Here is a 21,803-nt window from a genome sequence, read left to right on the forward strand (position 1 = left end):
ATGTCATACCTGGGGTACATTCACACTATTTTGAAACTATTTGAAAAGCCTATGGCTTCCATTTATAAGTTCTAAATGACAACCAGTAACCATCACCACCATCATCACCACCATCATCATCATCACCCTGTATAACTGCCAACTATGTGTCAGGTACCGTGTGAATTATTTCACAGTCACTGGCTCATTAACTCCCATGAAAATCTTACATGATCGGTACAATCACTACCTCCACTGACCAAAGGGAGACTAAGTAACTGGCAGGAAGTGGTTAAGTTGGAAACTGAATCCACGTCTTAGGGACTGCATAGACCATATTTGATGCACTTCATCTTGAATCTGACCCATTTCTGTCCCTACAGTGTTCAGTGCTGTAATGCGTCTACCTTTCCAAACTCCCTTGAAGGTGGTAGTGGCTATGTGATACCTTTTGGCCAATGGGAAATGAGCTGATGGGTTCTGGGAATGTTTTGCTTTTCTGATATAGTCTGCGCCCATTCTTGCTTCATTCTTTTTCCTGCCTGGAATGTTGACCTGTCGCTGGAGGTGTGGCAGCCTTCTTGCAACCATGAGGCAACAGACATGAGCAAGAAAACCAACCTGCTAAAGATGCTGCTGTAAAAAGAAAGAAAACCTTGCTTCCCTGTTATCATTTCTGAGCAGCTCTGGACTCCTCGTCACAAGTCACAAATGGGATTTTATTTTTCTTTTGTTGCTGTTGTCAGGTACTCGTTATTTTCAGCCATGTGAGATCCTAATGGACCCTCAAACACAAATACGGCTTCCTTCTCGTTAGGGTATGACTGTAAAAACTATGTATAGTGTAGGTGGGTCAGGGGGATCACTTCTTAAATTATACAAATATCTAACCACTAAGCTGTACACCTGAAATTCATATAAAATAATATTGAATGTAAAAAAAAAAGGTATGATTGTTTCCAAATTTTTTTCTAACATTCTAGTTTCCTTTGGGGGTCACAAACTGAAATGGCTACAGAGGGGCAGAAAACATAAATAAATGAGTTAGGTGTGAACTAGAAAGCTCCCTCCCAGCTGTCAGATCATCTTGCCTGTGAAAAGGGGGTCAAGTGTTATCAGATATTCCATTTCCTACGAGAAGCTATAAATCCTGTTTTTAATATAAACACTAATGTAACAATTCCAGATTTTAAAATCTTGGCCACTATTTAAAAACGTTAAGGGCACACGTGATGTGTTACATCCGACCCAAGGACCTTGAATTTTCAACCTCTGACTTAGATTAACAAGCTAACTTCATGATATTTATTTATTTGGGGGACACAGGAGAAGGAAAACTCAAAGAGGCATGCTGGGACTTTTCTGACCTTTGAACTGGCAAAAACACTGCAAAAACAAGTTGACAGATAGTGTCTTTTCATACTGCCATCATCCATCAACTCCAAAGCTGGAAACCGTGAAATACTATGACAGGAGGCCCATTCTTCCCGCCTCGCTGTGTCTCTAATTGTAGCATCCATACCAGTGACCCCACCTTCATTCTGATGACAAACGGCCCCTGCAGTAAGAGCACATTAAAATCCACCCCTCGCCCAAAATCTGCTATTTTTTTTTGTTGTTGTTGTGGTTGCAATATTCCTTGAAGCCTGCAGGGAGCAGGAAAGATGAGCCCTAGTTTAGTTAGGAAACCAGACAGAGAAAAAAAATTCTCCAAGCTCATGCAGGAGGAAGTGTGACGCTGCCTGGGGCAAATGAGACGCTGCCTGACTCTCAACCCCTTTTTGTAGAGTTTCTGGCTCCAGAGAAGGGTGAGTGCGTGTCTGTCTGTGTGCGTGCGTGTGTGTGTGCGTGTGTGTGTGCGCTCCGTGTGGGCTGGGAGGTACGAATGCTTTTTCAGTTGCTGTCACATGCAGTGTGGACGTTCAGAATATTTAGCTCCCACCACATGGGCGAGAATGGTCACCTAACCCACCAGACACCAGCTGTAAGCCATGGGTTCAGCCACCAGTGCCACCCTGTCTATCCACGCGGTTACAAGGAAGACCCAAAGGCACCAACATGCGGGGAGGAGAGGAAACTCGGTTACAGGACAAGCCACCTGCCATGGGCAGCTGACGAACGTTTCATGTCTTGTCTCTGACACAGAAGTGTTGCTGGCTAAGTAAACAATTGCTTACACACTTATTTCAGGGCACTTTAAAGTCTGTAGAGAAACAGGCATTTCCGAACCTGCCGTGAACGTCCCCTCTTTTTTTGTTTATTGGGGGTGGTACTCACATCTGATAAAATTCAACTCTTTCAAGCACACAATGTGATGAGTGTGGGTCACTATACAATCATGGGAGCACCACCAGCCAAGATCTGGAAAGCCCGTCACCCTGACAAGTTTCCTAAATATGCTTTCAGACCTGGCTTCTGCCCCCACCTGACCACAGGCACCTGCTCGTGTACTTTTGGTCATTACAGTTTGATTTTCCAGGACTTCATGCTGGTTTTCACGCACCAGCTGCTTCTCGGCAGTTCTGTAACCACAGCCATTTGGCTGCACACCGCCTAAAGGGACACATCCCCGTGTGTCTTTGATCATATTTACACCGTTCTGGCGTTACGACCACACAGACCACAAAATAAAGAACAGAACACGAAGCCATTCAGCATATCTCCCTCACACACCGAGAGCCGTTTTGTAAGAAACACACACATTGGTGACTCCTTACAATTGGGAAACACAGTGTTTGTGAGGACACACAGAGGCGAGTAATTGCTTTTCCACATAGAATGCCGTCTGATAAAGGAACTCAGCGGCCCGGCCCCGCGCTGTGTCTGCCGCATACCGGGCACTTTGCCCCTGACTTTGCAGGTCTCAGAAGTGGTGTAACCCGGGCTCTCGCTGCGCTACGAGGCGTGCGTACGTCTTGGGTGGCGACTGTGCTGTTCCGTTTCCTTTACCTTTAGCCATTGTGTGGGATTGGAAGCGAACGCCTCATGGGGCGGGTGTGAGGGCTTTATTAGAAGGCCACCTCCGTGGAACTGCCACAAACATTTCCGTGGCTTCACGTCCGTTTAATAGAATCCGATTTTCGGGGAGTCACCATCGTCCTCACTCGTCTCTTTTCTTTCTCATGAATGACCGTCCTGTTTCCACATTGGCCTGCCTCAGGCCCTTCGGACTTACACGTGAGCCGTGCCCACTACTGGTGCTGTCAGGCCAGAGCTAACGCGCATGACTGTTTCCATCACTAAGTTTTACACTTAGGTCCCCTGTGCTGAGCCACGGGTCTTTTATGAATTTGGATTATATGCCAACACAGCAGAATCCATTCACATTGCCAACTTAACAACTGCACAGGAAACACACTCATTATATAAAAACACAGTGGCTGATACTAAGTCCACCCTGATAACTGAATGGCAGCTGGAAATGAGACCTCAGACCATCTGGTCCTTGCAATGCAGACATAACTTTAAAGTTCTAATGACTATTAGGAACGTAATGTGGTTCTTTGCTAATTGTAATTAATCTTATACTTAAAACTTATGACATACATACTTTCATTGCTTTGTCCTCTGCAGTTGTCAGTCACGTGCTGGCTAGACTCTGTCAGGAAAAGGGGGAGGGAGAGGTACAGCCCTGCGTGTCTGTGGACGTCCACTCGGTTTGGCCAGAGAAATCAGTGATGGGTGAGTGGGTCCAGGTGAGGATGGAGAGGAAAGCGGTGGCTGGAAAGCAGTGGAGGAAAGCACGAAGCACCTTGGGACGAGTGTGGCCGTGTTTATATTTCAGAGGCCACGTGTGCAGAAAGGCTGGGCAAGGTAAGAAAACAGGAGACCCAGAGATTCCGCAGACAGTTGCAGAAGTTCAGACAGGTGAAGGCAGCCTGGCCCAGCGGGCATAGACGGGAGAGGAGGACGGCTCGAAGACTTATTCAGGAAGACGCATCTCAGATGCCGAGGGGACCTTCTGACTCCGAGGGCGCACATGTCAGCATGGAGAAGAGGGGAGTCAGGACTCCCTGCTTCTGAAACAGGAAGCACTGGTGGATGAGCAGGTTTTTTAGGGAAAAATAACGCTGTTGGTTTTGGACATCTTGAGTTTAGGCTGAACACGTGACCACGGAGGTGCTTGTGGCACAGATACTGGAGCGGGACATACAAGTGGCTGAAATTCCTATTCTAAATCATCAGCTGGCGTTCACTGGACCCACAAGTTAGCCGAAACCACAGAAATGGGTGACGCCCCTCAGAATGGGCGTCATCCCGGGAAATGAAGAGGCAGAGGACGGCACCCTAAAAGGACACATGTCAAGGCTTGGCCCGAAGGACACGAGCCACGTGAAGGGATGGAGCGGACAATAAGAGGAAGGGGGTACCATGGCGTTTCAGGGGAGAGCGTTTTTTCAAGGGAGAGACTGTGGTCCATTTTGTCAAAGGTTGCTGAGAATTCAAGTAAGATGAAATTAGGAAATGTAGTTGTGTTTTTTTTTTTTGTTTTTTTTTAACAGCAAGTATTTGGCTAGAATGTTTTTAACCTAATGATAAAATAGGTGACAATGGGTTGGGGTTGAGAGGGAACAGGAGATGGGGGTGAACCTCGTGAGCGTTGGGTGGCGTGTTCAGACGTGAAGCTGTGGAAAAGCCTGAAACTGGGCAGTAGCAGGAGGGACACCCGACACAGAAAATCATTCCTTTCTTCCCCTTTACCATGGGTAGAACTTTGTGTTTATGTCCGGGGAGGACAGCCGTAAACAGCGCTGGATGGGATATGCAGGACAGAAAAGGGGACACTGGTGAGACGGCCAGTGGGATTCAGAGAAAAGCAGGTGCAGCCATGCCTCTCAGCAGAGGAAGGAAACCTCACCCACTGACAAGAGGGGAGGGAGAGGACCGACTACAGATGCAGGTGGGAGGCCAGGCCATCTGTTTCTAACAGTTTCAAATTTCTCCGCGAGGCTGGAGCTGAGGCGTCGCCTGAGCGGGATGAGATGGTCGTCGGAACGTGGAGCAGGAAGGAAGAACACGGCCGTTGCAAGCGGAGGCGAGGGCCTGGTGAGCAGAGGTGGGCTCTGGTCCGGCCCTTCACCTGCACCTGGTGAGCTGCTCCTCATGGCGGCTGTTTCTCGAGGGCTCTATGCTCTGCAGCAGCGTCAGTTCCGGCAAGTGTTGGTGGGCACCTGTTGTCTCGGTCTGCACCCACAGCCTCTGTCTCTGCTGTTGGTCACAGCATCCCTGTTTTCCTCAGGGACTCAGCTCTGCCCCCATCTCAGGCCGTGAGTGGCATGCAAGCCAAGCCTTCCATTCCATTCTCCCTGCTCACACTGCCCAGAGGTGGGCAAGGAACCCAGCCTCTGCCCGTCAGTCTCACTTCCGGGACTCTGCGAGCTCGTGGGGAAAGGGATGGCTCTCTCCATTGTGGTGCTGACAGTGTGGGCCATGGAACCCTATGTGGTCCATTCTGCCTGAGAGCAAAGCCAACACTGACCCTTACATGGAGACTGTCCCTTACATAGGGTTTGCCCCAAATCAGGAATGTCCTTGGAGTATGAGCTACAAGGACTAACAAATCCCTGACCATGCCGATGAAGTGTTCTGGCTGCAGCAGAAGGGCACAGCCTGCGGTTCTGGGCACAGGAAGGAAAGCTCTTCGCCTGCCCTAAAATGAAAATGTGATAGGACTTGGTGACTGATGGGAGCTGAGAGCTGGAGGAGGGCAGGAGCTTTCCAGTGGGGGTGACTGAACGGCTGGTGATGATGTTTAGAGAACACGTAGGTCAGGAGTTGGGGGCGATGACAGGTTGGTGACAGAGGAGCTGACCTGCGATGTGGTTGGGTCACTGCAGGCAGAGAAATGCCCAACATGGCGGTGGGGATTCAGCAGAAGTGGGGTTAGATGGACACTCTGGTTCACTTCTCTTAGCGTTGAGAAGTGAAGGCACAGGAATGGGTCAGGAGTGAGGAAGAGAAAGAGAGAGAATAAGGCTGAAGGTAGGACCCTGAGAGGGGGGTGAATGGACGAAGGAAAGAGTGTCAGAGAGGTTGCAGGAAAACCAGGAAACCTGGGAAGTCGCAGGATAAAAAGCAGGTAGATGTTATGAGACTAAACATCTACCAATGACACGCAGGGAGATGAGACAAGACAGGTGGCTGGCCCTCTGAGGGGGTTGGTGTGGCGGCCGAGCAAACAGGTTCAGAACCTTCTTTGGACTAAGAAGACCTCTTGCCAGGGCCAGGGAATAGACAAACTCTTCCCTGTCACCTCAGCTTCCAGCACAACCAGAGATGACAGCAGAGAGAAGCACACAGAATTTTTGGAAAGGGCAAAAATCGTGCCGTGATGAGGCTCGGTAATGCCGAGCAGGCGTTAGGCGGCTGTTCTCGAGCTGGGGGGCTCCAGGCAGTGACCACACCATCAGGGTGAGGCCCCTCCAGGTCCTGAGACCGGAAATTTAGCGAGAGCTATGTCCTCTTCTGGTCAGTGTGCTTCACAGCCACGTCCTCTTGATCTCGGGGTCATGACACTGCTGCTCTTTCCACATCCGTGTCCCCGTGTGGGAACAACATCGAGTCCCTTTCGCCCTCCAGACGCCCTCAAGGACACGGGGACTACACCAGACTCTCACTGACCTTTCGGGAGGAAGCGAGGGTTTGCTGGGCAGAACGGATGGGCCGTTCTCACCTTTGCAGAGTGGACACTGCTACTAGAAGAGCGTAGCCCGTGTCCTGCCATCCAGGACTGTCCGTCTTCTCTACTGTGTGTTTCTAGACCTTTCTCTTCTGTTCCTTCCAGATGTCAGTCTCCAACCTGCAGATTCTTGATTTCCTCTCACGACGTGTGACAGCCTCTGCTTCACTTTCATCCTCTCTTTCCAAACCTTGTCGTGAGGGCTAGAGCTGGTGGCCGTGTGGAGTGGGGACAGGTCCTGGCTGCCTGTGTCCTCAGACAGCTACTAAAATGGCTTCCTAAACTTTGTATCAGCATCGCCTCCTAAGCCCACCCTCTCTCTGGGTCCCTCTGCTCGGCAGAGGTCAGGCTGGACAGCCCGTGGAATGGTCACCAAACGAGGCCGTCCTCTCCTGTGTCTAGAGGAAGCAGCCGCAGGCGCCCTTGAGGCTGACCTAGTTTGCGTGGCAGAATCTCATCATGCTGAGAACGTGGTGTTAGCAGCAGCCGTTGTCCTGAGGAAAAGAGGCGACAAAAACTCTGGTCTCCTGGAGTGGGGCCCCCACAGTTGCTGGGAAGCAGGCAGATTGCCAAAACCATACTGAGCGGCGTGTCCCCAGAGTACCCATATTGGGTACTGAATGACCCAAAGAGGGGGGCCCATCAGGAGCACCCCACTCGTCTGTGTGGGTGACTCAGAGTCAGCACAAAGGCTTAAAGATTTTGTTGAGGAGCATGTGGTCCCACCTTCTTCAGGGTCATGCTTCGGGGAATGAGGGGTATGGCTAAACTGTGTCATCCACCTCCCTCCTCCCCAGTTCACATACCGAACCCCTAACCCCCAATGTGACTGTGTTTGGACCTTTAAGGAGGTAATTAGGATCCAATGAGACCCTAAGGGTGGGCCCTGTTCTAAGAGGGCTGGTGCCCTTACAAGAAGAGAAGAGACACAAAACTCTCCCCTTCTCTCTCCCTGCACGCACAGAGGAAAGGCCACGTGAGGACACAGTGAGAAGGCGGCCGTCTGCAAGCCAGGAAGCGAGCCCTCCCCAGACACCAGCCCGATGGCACCTTGGGCTTGGACTTGCAGCCTCCGGAATGGCCACTCCATTGCACTTTGTTATGGTCGCTCCAGTGAACATGTGACAGTGGACTGTTAACGTCGACGCCTGTGAGGAGTCACCATGCAGGCTGGTCTTAGACCTGGTTAGCAAGGTCACCATCCCAGCGTCAAGGTCAAGGCCGCTGGACTGTGCAGACCAGTGACGCCCCCTGGCTGCGAGGTTCAAAGGCAGCTGGGAACCTATCACGGCGCCCTGCACCTCCCCTTGCCGTCCAGTCTGCCCTTGTCCCGGGCAAGCAGCTGTCATTTCTGGACAAGCCTTCGAGTGGGTGGCTATGGAAAAGAGCGTTCTAGGTGTCCTGAGAATAAGGCGGGAGTGTTGACGTGATACAAGGGTGAATCGTACCTGTGGCTCAGATGGGGAGGAGACACGACGCGTCGTGTGAGGCAGCAGTGCTGGCAGCTGCAGCAGACAGCATTTCCAACAGCATCCAAATCTCTCCCTCCTGCTTTCCAGCATCAGCTACTACGAATTAAATGAGCTCCAGGGTGGTACTTTTTCTTTGTTTGCCTCTCCAGATACATTCTCTGCCGCTTCCTGCCCCTGTCCTCCTCTAGGAAGAGGACTCCGTGGGTTAGGTCACAGATGTCCTCTCCCACTGGAGTCCGGGCTGGGTTTGGCCAGTGGAAGACACCGACAGGAACAAGCCTGGATGGTGGAAGGCGGGGCCTCTGTCCCCGGCACCTCTGCCCGCTGGGCTCCTGCTTGTGCCAGGTGCCTGCAGTTCCTGCCTCCTCGTGCTCAGTTTCTCCTGGTGGCCATAACTGTATCCAGCGTCCAGCCACAGCTCCGTCTCCTTGCCCCTGGGCTTCCCATTGTCACTGGCTCCTGGTTCGTCATCAGCCCTGCCCACCTCTGAAAACGCCTCATCGTTCAACTGTCTCAGTGACTTCTGCAAGTCTCTGCCCTGGGTGACACAGGATGATCGACTTGTTGGTTCCCCTCCAGCTCCACCTTCTTACCCCTTAACCCTCTTCACCCGAGCCCACAACCTACTCTGAGGAAAGGGAAGCATTTAGGTACCGGCTGGATGGAGGTGGCACCAATCACTGTCTGTTCAAGTGTGACTTTGCTGTGATGCTGAATGGCCTCCTGCTCCTTTTCTGGCTGGGACTCAGGACCTGGATGCTTCAACTTTTTCCAGCAACCCAGCCGCTCACCTTGTGGGCAGCTCGATTTAGACGCAAAGTCTTCAGGAAAACAACCCTCACGACACATGCGTGGGGTGTGGAAGCTGGTGGGAGATCATTTCAGCTCCTGGGCCGTGCTGACCAGGACTTTGCTCCCTGGTCAGCTAGTGGCAAGAGCTGACTGAGATAGCACTTGCTCTGAACTGAGTCCAGCGGCGACATGCCTGGTGCCCCGGCCCCACTGGGAACACACAGCTGGCTACGCGCACACTGGGTGGCTGCCACTAAGAGGGTGAAAAGTGTCAAACGTTGGCAAGAATGTGGGACAAGTGGAACTCTCAGACTTGGTGGGGGGATGTCTGGCAGTTTCTTACAGAGTGAAGCATATACCCGGCTTATGACCCAGAAATTTTAAACACATGCATTTATTGGAGAGCAGTGACAGCAGTGACAATATGTGTCCACATAAAGGCATATGAGTGTCTGTACCAGTATTCATAGGAGCTAGAAACTGGCAGCACGTCAGGGGTCCATCAACAGAAAAACACTTAGACACACAGTGGTGTAGTCACACAATGGAAAACTACTCAGCAGTCAGAAGAATTATTGATTCACACTGCAACACGAATGATTCTCAAAAACATTCCACTTATTGAAAGAAGCCTCCCATACTTACTGGATGACCCCATTTATATAAAATTTTAAGACAGGCAAACTAATCTATTGAGGGAATCTCAGAATCGCGGTTTCTCTAGAGCCGGCTGGGGCTGGCCGGAAAGGGAGATGAAGGAACTCTCCTGGACAGTAGAAATGTTCTCTCTTGACAGGGATTCAGGGTACACACGCATATCCCTTCCTCAAAACTCAGCATGTGACACTATGAAGACCTGTCCATTTCACGGAACATAAGTTTTCCTAAATAAATGAGCTGAAAACAAGTACAGAGCTTGAGTTAATGACAGACATATTGAAGTGTCCCGAGGTGAAGTGTACGGATGCCTGCGACCAACTTGGAAATATATAAATGCATTAGTGGTTGTAGGTCTGGAGAGCCAGATGTGTGCTGAGCATAAGCAGGTAACTACAGCAAAATATTCATCTCAAACATAGGACGCCTGTCGTGACCTGGTTCCTCCCACGCCATTCTCCATAAGTAGAATTATTTGTAACACCACACCCGCCCCCAAACTGGAAACAGCCTGGTGTTACAAATAAAGATTTGGCCATGGGTGGGTCTGGCTCAAACAGAAGAGACGCTCTGGGCTGCTAGAAACAAAGCTCTATACGAGGTTAAATCGTGACACCAAGAGTGCCATCCCAGGGAGCCTTGAATTCTTCTGGTTAGACTCTTTCTAGGCTGTTTCCCTCCGTGTACGTTTAGACCCCATCACAGCACTGATATGGCACCACCACTGCAGAGGCAGGCAGGCCCTGGATGCATAGGTTATGATCTGCTTCCCTAAGAAAAACTACCCTACAGAGCCCTGGGAACATGACACCGGCTAAAACCAATGTCTAAACCTAAAAGATGACACTCAGTGACATGGACTGACTGTCTGCATCCCGAAAGCCTGCATGTTGAAGCCCAACTCCCCAATGTGATTGTCTTGGGGGGACCCTTGGGAGGAGATTAGGTTCAGATGAGGGTCACGAGAGTAGAGCCCCCGAGATGGGATCAGTGACCTCATAAGAAGAGGAAGAGACCGGAGCTTGCTCTCCCTGCCAAGTGAGGACACAGTGAGAAGGCAGCCGTCTGCAAGCCAGCAAGGGAGTCCTCCCGAGGTCTGGGACTTGCAGCATCTAGAGCTGTGTGAAGTAAATGCCTGCTGTTGGAGCCGCTGCCTCTAGGACTTCGGTGGTGGCCAGTGCTCTGACGCTTGTGGTGTTATCGACAGTGACTATTTGTTTCACCATGTGCTGGGCTGACTTGTCACGTCTACCTGCATTATCTCATTTTCATTCTCACAGCCGCTACTTACGGGGTAATGGAAACAAGGCTCAGCGAGGTTACGGAAGTTGCCCAGGCACAGAGTGAGTAGTGAGGGAATTTGGGACTTGACAAGAGGGCTTTATGATTTTTAACCCAAGCATCACAAACGCAGATGCCCTGTAGGGCGGAGGCAGGTGAAGACCTGTGAGCTGAGCTTGTGCAAATGGGGACACGTCATGGGACCTGTGCACTCATTTGACTCACTCTTGGGGCTACATGGGGGCAGGTGGGGACTGCGGCAAACTGGGGAACCCCCGCTCCACTCAAAGGGCCGGGAACATTTCAGCTCCAGCTGGCGTCTGACGTGCACGAACGCGGGCTGGGTGTTGCAGGTTTTCTAGTATCTCAAGTAAAGACCCAGCCGGGAGTCTGACCGGAAATATCAGAGGATTTAAATGTGGGCAATTGATTCTATACTAAAGCACGGTAAGTTAGCCGATGACATGTGAATATTAGAATGCAAAACAGCAACAACAAGCTAACATATACTTTTAAGCAGGCCACGGACCTCTGGTGTGACGCTTTGGCCATGGCACAGACTGCCAGGCCCTCCTGGACCTTTGCAAAGGGCCCATGTGTCTTGACAATGGTCAACTCCAGAGACACAAGGGCCATCTCCCTGGGTTTGCTCAGCATCTTAAAACCACACAGGTGCCGACACACCAGCAGAATATTCTTAAAGCCACCTCAGAAGCTCTCTGTGTTCCTTGCTGGGCCCGGGGGCTCTCGCCATTCCCCAGCAGGAGGGACTACAGTGGCATTTAGCATCTTATGACATTGCTGGCATGGTGTCCTGTCTCTAGCTGGCGGGCAGTCAGACTCCCTAGCTCATTTCCATGAATAGCTGGCAGCTAAAACCAGACTGCTGGTGTCCGCGTAGTCTGTCTGTCCCCCGGCTGACAAGGCTGCTTTCCCACCTGCGAGGTCGAAAGCAACAGCGGGCGGAGATAGGCCTCACGGCCCCTCAACAGGTCCCCGTGCAGTTCTCCATGGAATGATGGATGACCAGGGACCTAGGCCTTCTCTCCACTGCTTCTTAATTCATAATCCCCCATTACAGCCTGTTCCTCTGCCCGTAACGTGTGACTGTGGAATTGGCCTTCACTCACTCTGCCCAGCAATACGCGGAACTTAGGTCTAAGTATGCATGTGTCTTCTGCATTAAAATCCTCTCATGTTGAATTCAAGTGGCAGCGTGACAAACTGGGGGGCCACCCAAGCCCCGCAGAGTTCCCAAGATATGGGGGCTCATGGAAGAGTGAGGAAAGTCCTTTACCCCAAACCCTACGGAACTGCAGTGAGCATGAGAGGCGGGAGAAAGCTTCGTGGGTAAACGGAGCGACAAATGCTGTCGAAAAGAAGGCTTTTCTCCCTTTGGTCTTCTCGTGGGGGTTTTCCAAAACAATCAAGCTTTTTTTTCAAAGGGTAAAAATGATAGCCTATCCACGGAGCCAAAACAACTTCAGAGTTAATAGAAAAGTACACAGTCATGATGGTTCTTGGAAAATGTATTTTCTCTTTTGAAAGAAGTTAAGGTATTAACCGTGGGAAATGTTCAGTTTTCTCTAAGCGTTATAACTGTGGTTTCTTAACAGAAAGAGTATGTGGCCAGACAGGAAACGTAACTATGAGACCTGGTGGTGTGAGGGTGCTGCGGCTGGAGCTGTGGCAGCCATTGTGCGACAGTGAGTACAGTGCCAAGAGATTTGCTGGGAAGCTGGTCGGGAGCCCTGACATGGCCACATCTGCGACGGGCAACCTCTGGGCTTGTTGTCTGCAGAATGCATTGTAACCGGTATGGTTAACTACTTTCAGTCTGTTGTTCTGTTGTTTTCATCTAACAGCATCCTGAGAGATACAGTCCCCTTTCAGAATGCAAATACAACGATGGAAGTTACTTTATCTATTTTTCGTTTATCTCTGTATTTCCACCATGTAGAAGCAGGTCTGATATAGAGAGGGGATTCAAGACCTACTGAATGAATAAATGAATGCGTTTACCACCACGACCCTTCCCAAGCTTTGCTCACCTACGTGTAGACCACCGTCATGTCTGGTTTTTCCTTTTTTGGCCACATGTCTAAACACCGCCTCTACTATCACTATTTTCTTTTTAGTTTTACAGAAATCCCCTTAACCTTCTTCTAAGCAAAATACTTCCAGTTTTGATGCTTACATACATTTTCAATATATTAAATTATATGCACAGATGTTGTATTTCAAAAACACCTATGTGTCATCTAGCATCCCTCTGCGTGCTGTGAGGCGTGGCCACGCCCACACTTCGGGACGCCTACTGGACCTCAGCCAGGACTTAATTGGGTCCACGGTGGTCTGAAGTTTTCGTGAATAATCATGAAGTCTCCAGGCCTCTTTCTCATTTTGAGCTGCACCTTCCAGGTCAGGGGTGAGGCAGTGAGGGGACACGGCTCCCGAATGCTCTTACCATATGCAAACCGTGAATAAATAAAAGATGACGAGATCTGAGGCTGGCAGAAAAGATCCTTGAAGCAATAACGAATTCACCAACAGGTCTGGGGCACAGTTTTCAGCACATAGAGCAAGCAAATAAGATAGAAGTATTTGTCGGTATGCAGTTTAGTAAGCTATAGCTCCTCCAAAAGTCTTTAAAATGGACTGTGTTTTCAGAAAAACGACTTTTTCCAGAAATAAATCTATGCATATACATTGAACTGATCTTTGACAGGGTGCCAAGAACACACAATGTGAAAAGAATAGTCTGTTTAATAAATGGTGTTAGGAAAATTGGACAGTCACATGCAAAAGAATGAAATTGGACCCTTACCTAACACCACAAAAAAAAAAAAAAAGAAAGAAAAATGACTTTTGAGATGAGGGAAATGACCCTCTGTGCCTCCTGATGCTTACCTTGCACCTAAAAATTATAACACGTGTCCTCTAAGGATGCGTTATTTCTCGCACAAACTTAAACAGCCTTTCTGTAGCTGGCTCTTTTTGTCCAAAGCCTTTTTCTCACCAACGATTTCCAGCCCGATGGAAATCATCCGATTTCCACCTGGTGAGAGGAGAGTCTTTTTAACACCTGCAGTTTCTGACTCTCAGATTGCATTAAACCAGTCTTCTTTTGTGATTTATATTTATGCCAACTGTTCAAATCTATCACCTTCTCCTTTCCGCATGTCAATTTTCTCTCAGATTCTTTTTGTCTTGATAATATCATTTTTGTAGCAATGTTACAGGCTGTCACTTTACATTTATGAAGCAAGACATAAATGCACTTGATTACTTTATTTTTAGGAATGTCTGTAATGACTAATGCATTGACTGACTGTCTAAGAAGGGACTTTCACTTCCGCCTAATGGACTGTCTCCACCCCGGCAAAGGCTCAGCTTTTTAACAATCCGCACATACTGAAGAGGTGATGAAAAGGTCTAATTCCTTTTTGGGGTTTTTATATGTTGCAAAGAAAAGCAAGGCTGTTTCCCAATTGCTTGAATTTGGGTGTAATTTGAAGTTGAGCTCAAGAAAAGAGGAAAATTTTAATAAAAGTTGGACCAGAATGAACTCAGTCTGGCTGTATAAATATTCATCCGAAGTAATATTCAGGCACCCGAGTAAACATTGTCCTGTCTTTTCAAGGTGCAGGATGGTGGGGCAAGAGGACCCCAGGAGAAAACCAGGAGCCCAGTTTGGATGCCACCACTTAACATGATGTGAGAACTTAACATTATGTATTTCCGCAATGTGGAGAACATAAGAGACAATTATTCGAAAACATGTAAAGTGCTATACAAATGAAATCACCCTAGCGAGGCATCACCATCTTTTTTTTTTTTTTTTTTTTTTTGAAGATTTTTTTTTTTTTTTTTTTTTTAAATTATATTTATTGGGGTGACAATTGTTAGTAAAATTACATAGATTTCAGGTGTACAATTCTGTATTACATCATCTATAAATCCCATTGTGTGTTCATCACCCAGAGTCAGTTCTTCCATCACCATATATTCGATCCCCCTTACCCTCACCTTCCCCCCCCCCCCCCCCTTACCCTCTGGCAACCACTAAACTATTGTCCGTCTTGCTACGGTACCTGCCCAGCTTTCTCAGTGTACAAAATTCATTATCGTTGCAAGCACAGCGGTGCTCTGTCTACCTAACTTCTTGGAACGAGTATCCTTGTCTTTCAAGTTTTGTTTTTGTCACATCTAAGAACCTTCTAGTTGTGTGAGGGCCGAGTCCCACATTGGGGTTGGATGGAAGGCAAGGAAGTTTGCAGAGCCTACCCTGGCAGAGGCCCGAGGGCAGCAGCTGCCGGGTCTGGAGGCCCTGCCCCCCCCAGCGGCTCTGCTGGTCAGCATGGTCAGCGGGGCGTGGGAGCCAGTGAGGGGCTCAGGGCAGGGTCCACCCTGCGAGAAACTAGGCCCCTTCAAAGGCCAGTGCAATAAGATGCTCACGTCCCAAGAGACATCTGGGGAGGAAGGCTGTCAGGGGAACCGTGCATCCTGGCTCCTTTCTCACCATCGCTGCAAGGAAGGTCCTCGATGCAGGGAAGGGGTGAAATCGCCCTCGTTATCTGATGTTGATTTCTCTCTATTCTTCCCCTCTGAGCTCATAACTAATTGGGTTTCTGTGACAAATTCACACGGTGTGGCCACTGTACTGCCTGCCCAGTCTTTGGGAATGACAACCTTAACTCTGCACCCCAGGATGTCTTCCCACCGCTTGGCCAAGGCCATGGAAGGAGCCGGGCTTCCAGGGGGAGGAGCCAGAATATCAGCAACAAGCCTTCCTGCTGCACGCCAGCCACACATGGGAAGCCCAGCCTCTGGGCCGGGCCGACCCCGCCTGACCCCGCCCACTCTGCTTCCACGACTCTCCCCGCAGCACCACGGAAGATCCATGTCTTCCAATTACAGTGAATTAGCATCTATTCTGAGGCTTCTGTGGCCTCCGAGAGAACACGAAGCATCTTCCCGTCAGTGATGAGCTTGGCGGGAGGGCAGCCGGTGATGGCAGGCTGGTCCTGTTCCACAGGTGCAGGGACCAAGTCAGCCATGGGATGCTGAGAAATAACACTGTTTCGCTTGACGACAGACATCTACATGTACCTACATATATGATGTATAGGTCTGTAAATGCAGACATGAGATATGTATCCATAGATATATCAAAATACATGATACAGACATCTAGACATAGCTGTCTCCTGATACCCATCTATCTATCTGGAGAGATTTTAAGGAATCAGCTCATGAAACTGTGGAGGCTGCAAGTCCAAACTCTGCAGGGTGGACCATCGTGCTGGAGCGCCAGTGAAGAACTCACGTTGCAATTTGAGTCCAAAGGCATCTGCTGGCAGAAGCCTCCCTTCCTCAGGAAAAGTTAATCCTTTTTCTCTTCAGGCCTTCACCTGACTGGGTGAGGCCCACCCACCTTATGGAGAGTAATCTGCTTTGCTCAAAGTTTACTGATTTAAATGTGAGTCTCATCTAAAAAGATACTTTTCCAGAAACATCCAGAGTCACATTTGACCGAGTATCGGGGTACTGTGGCCTGGCCAGATTGGCACATAAAATTCACCATCACAGAAGGAAATGAGATCTCCCTGGTTTTATTACCTGCTGCTGTGGAACCCACCTTTCCAAAGCTCAGTGGCTAAAACAACAGCTGTCGTTATTTCTCGTGATCGTGTGAGTGGGGTGGAGCTGATCTGGGCAGTTCTCGCTGGCCCCCACTGGGGTTTCTTGCAGGGCTGTAGTTAGACAAGAGCTTGCGTGGTGGGGGTGGCCGGGAGGCTGAGGGTCTCTCTCTCTCTCTCTCTCTATCTCTCTCTGTCCCCCGCACCCTCATGGGGCCGAATCAGGTTTTTCTGTGTGGCAGCTGGATGCTAAGAGCAGGCGTTCCAGGAGCAATCATCTGTCAGCCTGTGGCCCCATTAGTCTTGCTAACAGTCTACTGGTTTAACCTGCCACGTGGTCCAGGCAGCACCCACGTGGGTGAGGACCACAGCAGCATAGCCTGGTTAGTTGGGGACATCAGAGTAACAGTCTGCCACAGCAGCCAATGCTGTGCTGAGTGACGGTCTGATGCCAGAGCGGCATGTCACAGGTGCACGTGGGCACCACCGTAGGTGCTCCCTGCAAGGGGACCTCCCGCATCTGTCACTATCTTCTCCCCAGTGTGCAGTGCGCTCTCTGGCCAAAGGCTGTCTCCTGTCTTGGTTTTCATCACTGTCCCATCTATGACTCATCTTTGCCTGAGCCCTGGTCCATTTCCATCCCATAGCTCCTGAGCTCAGACATCACGGGACTTGTCGAAGGGACCCGGCTGTACTGTAGGCCTAGGGTTCCATGCTGAGGGCCTTCTGCCAAATAAGGTCACAGGACTTGTTTTGTGTGAATACGCATTTACTGCCACCATTTAAAGGACGAGAGATTTCACCTAAGATTCAGAGTTTCTAGTTTCTCTTGAAGAGTCATTAGCTCAGCCAGCGCTGGACCAGTGTCTGGGCACAGGAACCATTCCTTGGAGCTGAGTGGTGGCTGCCCCCTTAGCTGGGGGCATTCTCTCCAGTTCAGCAGAGAGCCCACCCCTCCTGTTGCCTCTCGGAATCCAAGGAGAATGCCGTTGTCTTTTATCACTGAGTTAATGCTGCTCTTTTCCTTTTAGTGGTGGCAAATCTCCCTGTCACCATGTGTTTATCACAAGGGAGGAAACAGAAGCTGGGCTGAGAGAATGGCGTGTTCCTTGGGCACGCCCCTGCAGAGCCCATGGATGTCACCTTCCTGGTTACCAACGCGTCTGCAGTCCCCGGGGAGACAGGGTCTAACAGGCCAGGCCCTGCAGGTCTGCCAGCAGCCGTTCAGGAGGCAGGTCTGGGCGGGGACTCCCTCCCATGTCCTGCCTCTGCTGTCACGCTTCTCCACAGCTCACACATCACCGTGAGCAAACCCAGAAGCTTCGCACATGTCAGGAGTGCCTATCCGTGCATTTGGAGGGCGTTTCTCACAGCGGCTCTCACCTGTACGCTGTCCATTGTACAGGCTACTTAGGAGCAAAAGAGCAGTGGACCTGCCGACAGGACTTTTGCTCTCAGCATGGGTCACTCTTGGCTGTGACCTGTGGCACTCCTGTAACCTCCAGGAGGGCGGTGTGTGGCCGGCAGAGACACTGGACTTAGTCTCGTGTGGCTCTTATCATGCGAAGCTGAAGCCATCCTGGCTCAAACAAGCCACTGTAAGAAGATACACTTGTGACTGTGCCGGGCCGTGTTTCCCAGTGACCTGTGTGTTGTCCTTGGCTCTCTGCGGTCCCAGTGCCCCCGAGAGTTCATCCAGCTGAGACGCTCACTGAGTCTGACGCTGACCCCGCTTCACCTGCTCCCCTTGGACACTTCCTCCCTCCTATGAAACCACCTTTGGTTGTTTCATCCTAAATGTGATGCACTCAGAGTGCAGGAGACGACAGGGGGGTGTTGGGAGCGGAGGTAGGGAGCGGGCACGGGTGTTCCTGGGACGGGCGGCCGATCTGATCGCTGGCCGAGTCCCACACAAGGAGGGAGGGAACTCATTGCTGAAGGAACCAAACTGGACCTAGGGGGAATTATTTTACCGCACTGCAAGCCTACAACCACTTAATGGAAGTCGGGTGAACCGGGGCTGAACTTATTTATTTTCTCAAATTACGGAAGAGTCTTGGAATTGAACTTGAAGCCGGCCTGAAAGGCAAAAACAAAAACAAAAACAAAAAAACACCCAGGGAGAGAAGACGCTCATTTACTCCACCCCACAGAAGCTGAGAGGGTAGACAGGGCACCAGGGATCACTGACGGTTGAAAAGCGTTTCTAAGGTTTCAAGGAAGAGTCCTGCTCTCTGTGGGCACAGAGACGGGGAAGCTGTGGCAGGACAGCAACAGAAGCACGTTTTCTATTCAAAAGAACTTTTGAAAACAAAACCAAAATTGATGAAAACATGTTCTCACATAGTAAATTCCTGACGAAGTCGTCTACCTAGATGGTGAATACTTTTTCCCAGATGTTTCCAAATATATCGACAATATAACCACGTCATTCAAGGACCTGCTGTATATTAATATGTAAATAGATATGCAAATACGACCTATTCCTCTATGGAGGAAACTATATATATGTAACTGTATATATGAAATTTTACATATTAAAATATAGGACATAGCGCTCTCTCTATGGAACTATTTGTGTAGGTTATGCAGGACATAATGTATATGAAAATATCTCTTATTTTCCTCCTCTGTAAAGAAAAAAATATATATGAAACTATGTTTGTGAAAATGTATATGAAAATAGGATTTTTCATTTTCTTCTTCAAATCATGTCTTTGTTTTGTTCACAGCTAAATCCACAGCGCCTGGGACAGTGCCCAGTGTGTGACAGAAGCTCAGTGAGGGTTGAATAATTTATGTGCATACTTAAGACTCTTACAAATATTTTAGGCGTGATTTTCACCTTGACTTCTATATGGGAGCCTTCATAATATCTTTTGAGGCTGGGTCTCTAAAGAATGGGGTGCTACAAAAGAAAAGTGTCTCCATGTGCAGCGGTGGCTGAAATGCTCATGTCTGCTCTTTGCTGATACCTGAATTCCCCGGGCTGGGTCTTCCTGTGTCCCGGTGCTGGGAGCCCTGTCTACACCGCTGGAGAGGCCTCGTGTAGAATAGCCCTCAGGACCCTCCAGCCTTGTGCGCTGATTGTGAGAAATGTTGCTCAGAGACCTGAGGGCCCAGTGAAAGGTCCATGGCTGGGATGTGGGACCACCCTGATTTCTCACTGTGAGACCACTTAGTCCAGAGTGAGACATCTGTCCTCATGCTTTTACTTGGAAGGGCCCTAAGCTTGATTTTTGTCTTGGTCATACTCATTATGCCTCTGGGTCCTTTCTCTCTCTCTCTCTCTCTCTCTCTCTCTCTCTCTCTCTCTCTCTCTCTGTCTCTCTCTCTCTTTCTTCCTGGACCAAAGACCTTCCCCTCAGGGGAAAGACAGCAGAAGCGTCTGTAATCACCCTAAAATTAAAACCAAGACTCTGTCAACTTCTCGTAAGACAGAAATTCTCAGTGCCGGACTCTGAAAGACAAATAATAAAAACACCCCCTTTGGAGACGTATCACCTGTAACTTGGGTTCTACGTGGGCACTTCTGACATCCTTTTCCCCCTATTAATTTTAACTCTGTAGAAGCAGAAGACAGGGACACACGTCTTGATTGCACTAATCACCTGCGGCCACCTTCATTAATGATACATTCGGGTGTGTGTGTTGCACGCTCACACACATTTTAAATGTGAAGTTCAAGCTGGTCACTGCTTGCCTCATTTTAGCACCAGTGGAGGTCTGGCTCCTAAATCACCATGCAAAACACTACCATGCTAATGGTGGGTTTCAGAAGGACAACACAGTGGCTTTGTGCCAGCCACACACACCCCGCCCGTGACACAGTGTTTAACTGCCTAGAGAGGTTAGAGGAGATCCAACAACTTACAGCACTTGTTCGGTGCCTGAATGAATCGGAATACTTCCCTTTTCTTATAACAATGCATTTGTCATCACAGAACTGTAAGTCAAGTAAGTAATTTCCGGCACAGAAACGGAGGAGGGGAATTAGCAAGGCTCATCCCTATGGGCATGTGAGTCAGGTTGAGTGCTGTGCCTGCAATTCAGGCTGCTGCCACCAGGTGGTGCCATTGGAAGCCTTCGGCCCATAGTCAGTGTCGGGTTCCAGATGTGTCTCACTGGAGCCTCTGAGCATTTAACAAACAATACATCCCAAATCCAGTTTTACTAAAGTAGCTCATGAAACACAAAGTATGTGTGTTAGAGTCAATTTAAGTGGAAAAACCATATGGGGAGAAATGGAGGCTCTGATACCTTACACCTCACTAGATGTTTCTCAATGTTCAATACAAATCTGGGTTTCTTTTGCCATGTTTTCATTCAACAAACCATTACTTATTACTTTGTGTCAGGACATGGAGGGATTTTCTAGAGAAAGCGGGTTATTATTCTCAGAAGAAGGGCAGTGGAAAGCCAGAGACACAAAGCCTCAGTGACCACTGCTGGAAACCGCAGTGCTTCGTAGAAGTTGCACAGCCAGGAAGGAACTAAAAATGGATGGCATAGCTGCTACACCACATGCAATCACCAAAGAGATGCTCTAGAGTATAAAGTCACTGCACAATATGACAAACCTGAGGCTAACAAGAACGTGAGCAGCAGACTGCCCGGGGTACCGGTGGTTTCTGAGACCCTCCCTTCTGCAGGTTGAGCTTCCTACTCTCCTAAGTGCTCTTCTGGGATCTTGACATAGAGGGGACTCGATAAGTGATAACTGGATGGAAAGGTGTGTGACGAGTCGGCAGCAGAGGGAGGAGGGGGTTGTCTGAACTGTGAGGGGACAGCCCAGACTCCAGTGTGCCCAGAAGGGGAGCAGGCGGGGGACCAACAGGAATGAGGTCAGAGTTCAGTTTCCTTTGAGATGGGAGGGAAGCCAGTGGGTGGTTTCCCACCAAGGAATGGCATCGTCAGACTTATAGTTTGGTCCCCTCTGGCTGCCACCCAGAGACAGACTGTGGGGAAGGGGCATGTGGGCATGTGGGTCGGGGGTACCGGGCACCAGTCGGGAGGTCACTGCATTGACCTGGGCTGGCTGGGGGTGGGGCAGGGTTGGATCCTGGGTATGCTTTGAAGACACTGCTCACGCTGAAGGATTGTATATGAGGGTGGGGAGAGAGGGAGAGAGAGAGAAACAGAGAGAGAGAGACCAAGGACGAGCCCAGATACTGGCCTGAGCCGGGGAAGACGGACCTGCCAGGTGCGGATGGGAAACAGGCTGAGCTGAGGGCGTGCGGTGTGTCAGGTAATGTGTCCCTGCTGTGCCATTCCCTCACCTCCGCCTTCTCTCCCAGCAAC

The 21,803-nt window shown here is 49.7% G+C and overlaps 1 protein-coding gene across 1 annotated transcript in view; it reads right to left on the reverse strand.

Annotated features, from left to right (window-relative positions):
- TMEM132D (transmembrane protein 132D) overlaps window positions 1–21,803 on the reverse strand; it is a 412,457-nt gene that overhangs the window by 24,048 nt on the left and 366,606 nt on the right. The gene's annotated exons all lie outside the window — the stretch shown is intronic.

Source organism: Rhinolophus sinicus, linkage group LG16, assembly GCF_036562045.2.
Source record: "Rhinolophus sinicus isolate RSC01 linkage group LG16, ASM3656204v1, whole genome shotgun sequence".
Lineage (NCBI taxonomy): Eukaryota > Metazoa > Chordata > Mammalia > Chiroptera > Rhinolophidae > Rhinolophus > Rhinolophus sinicus.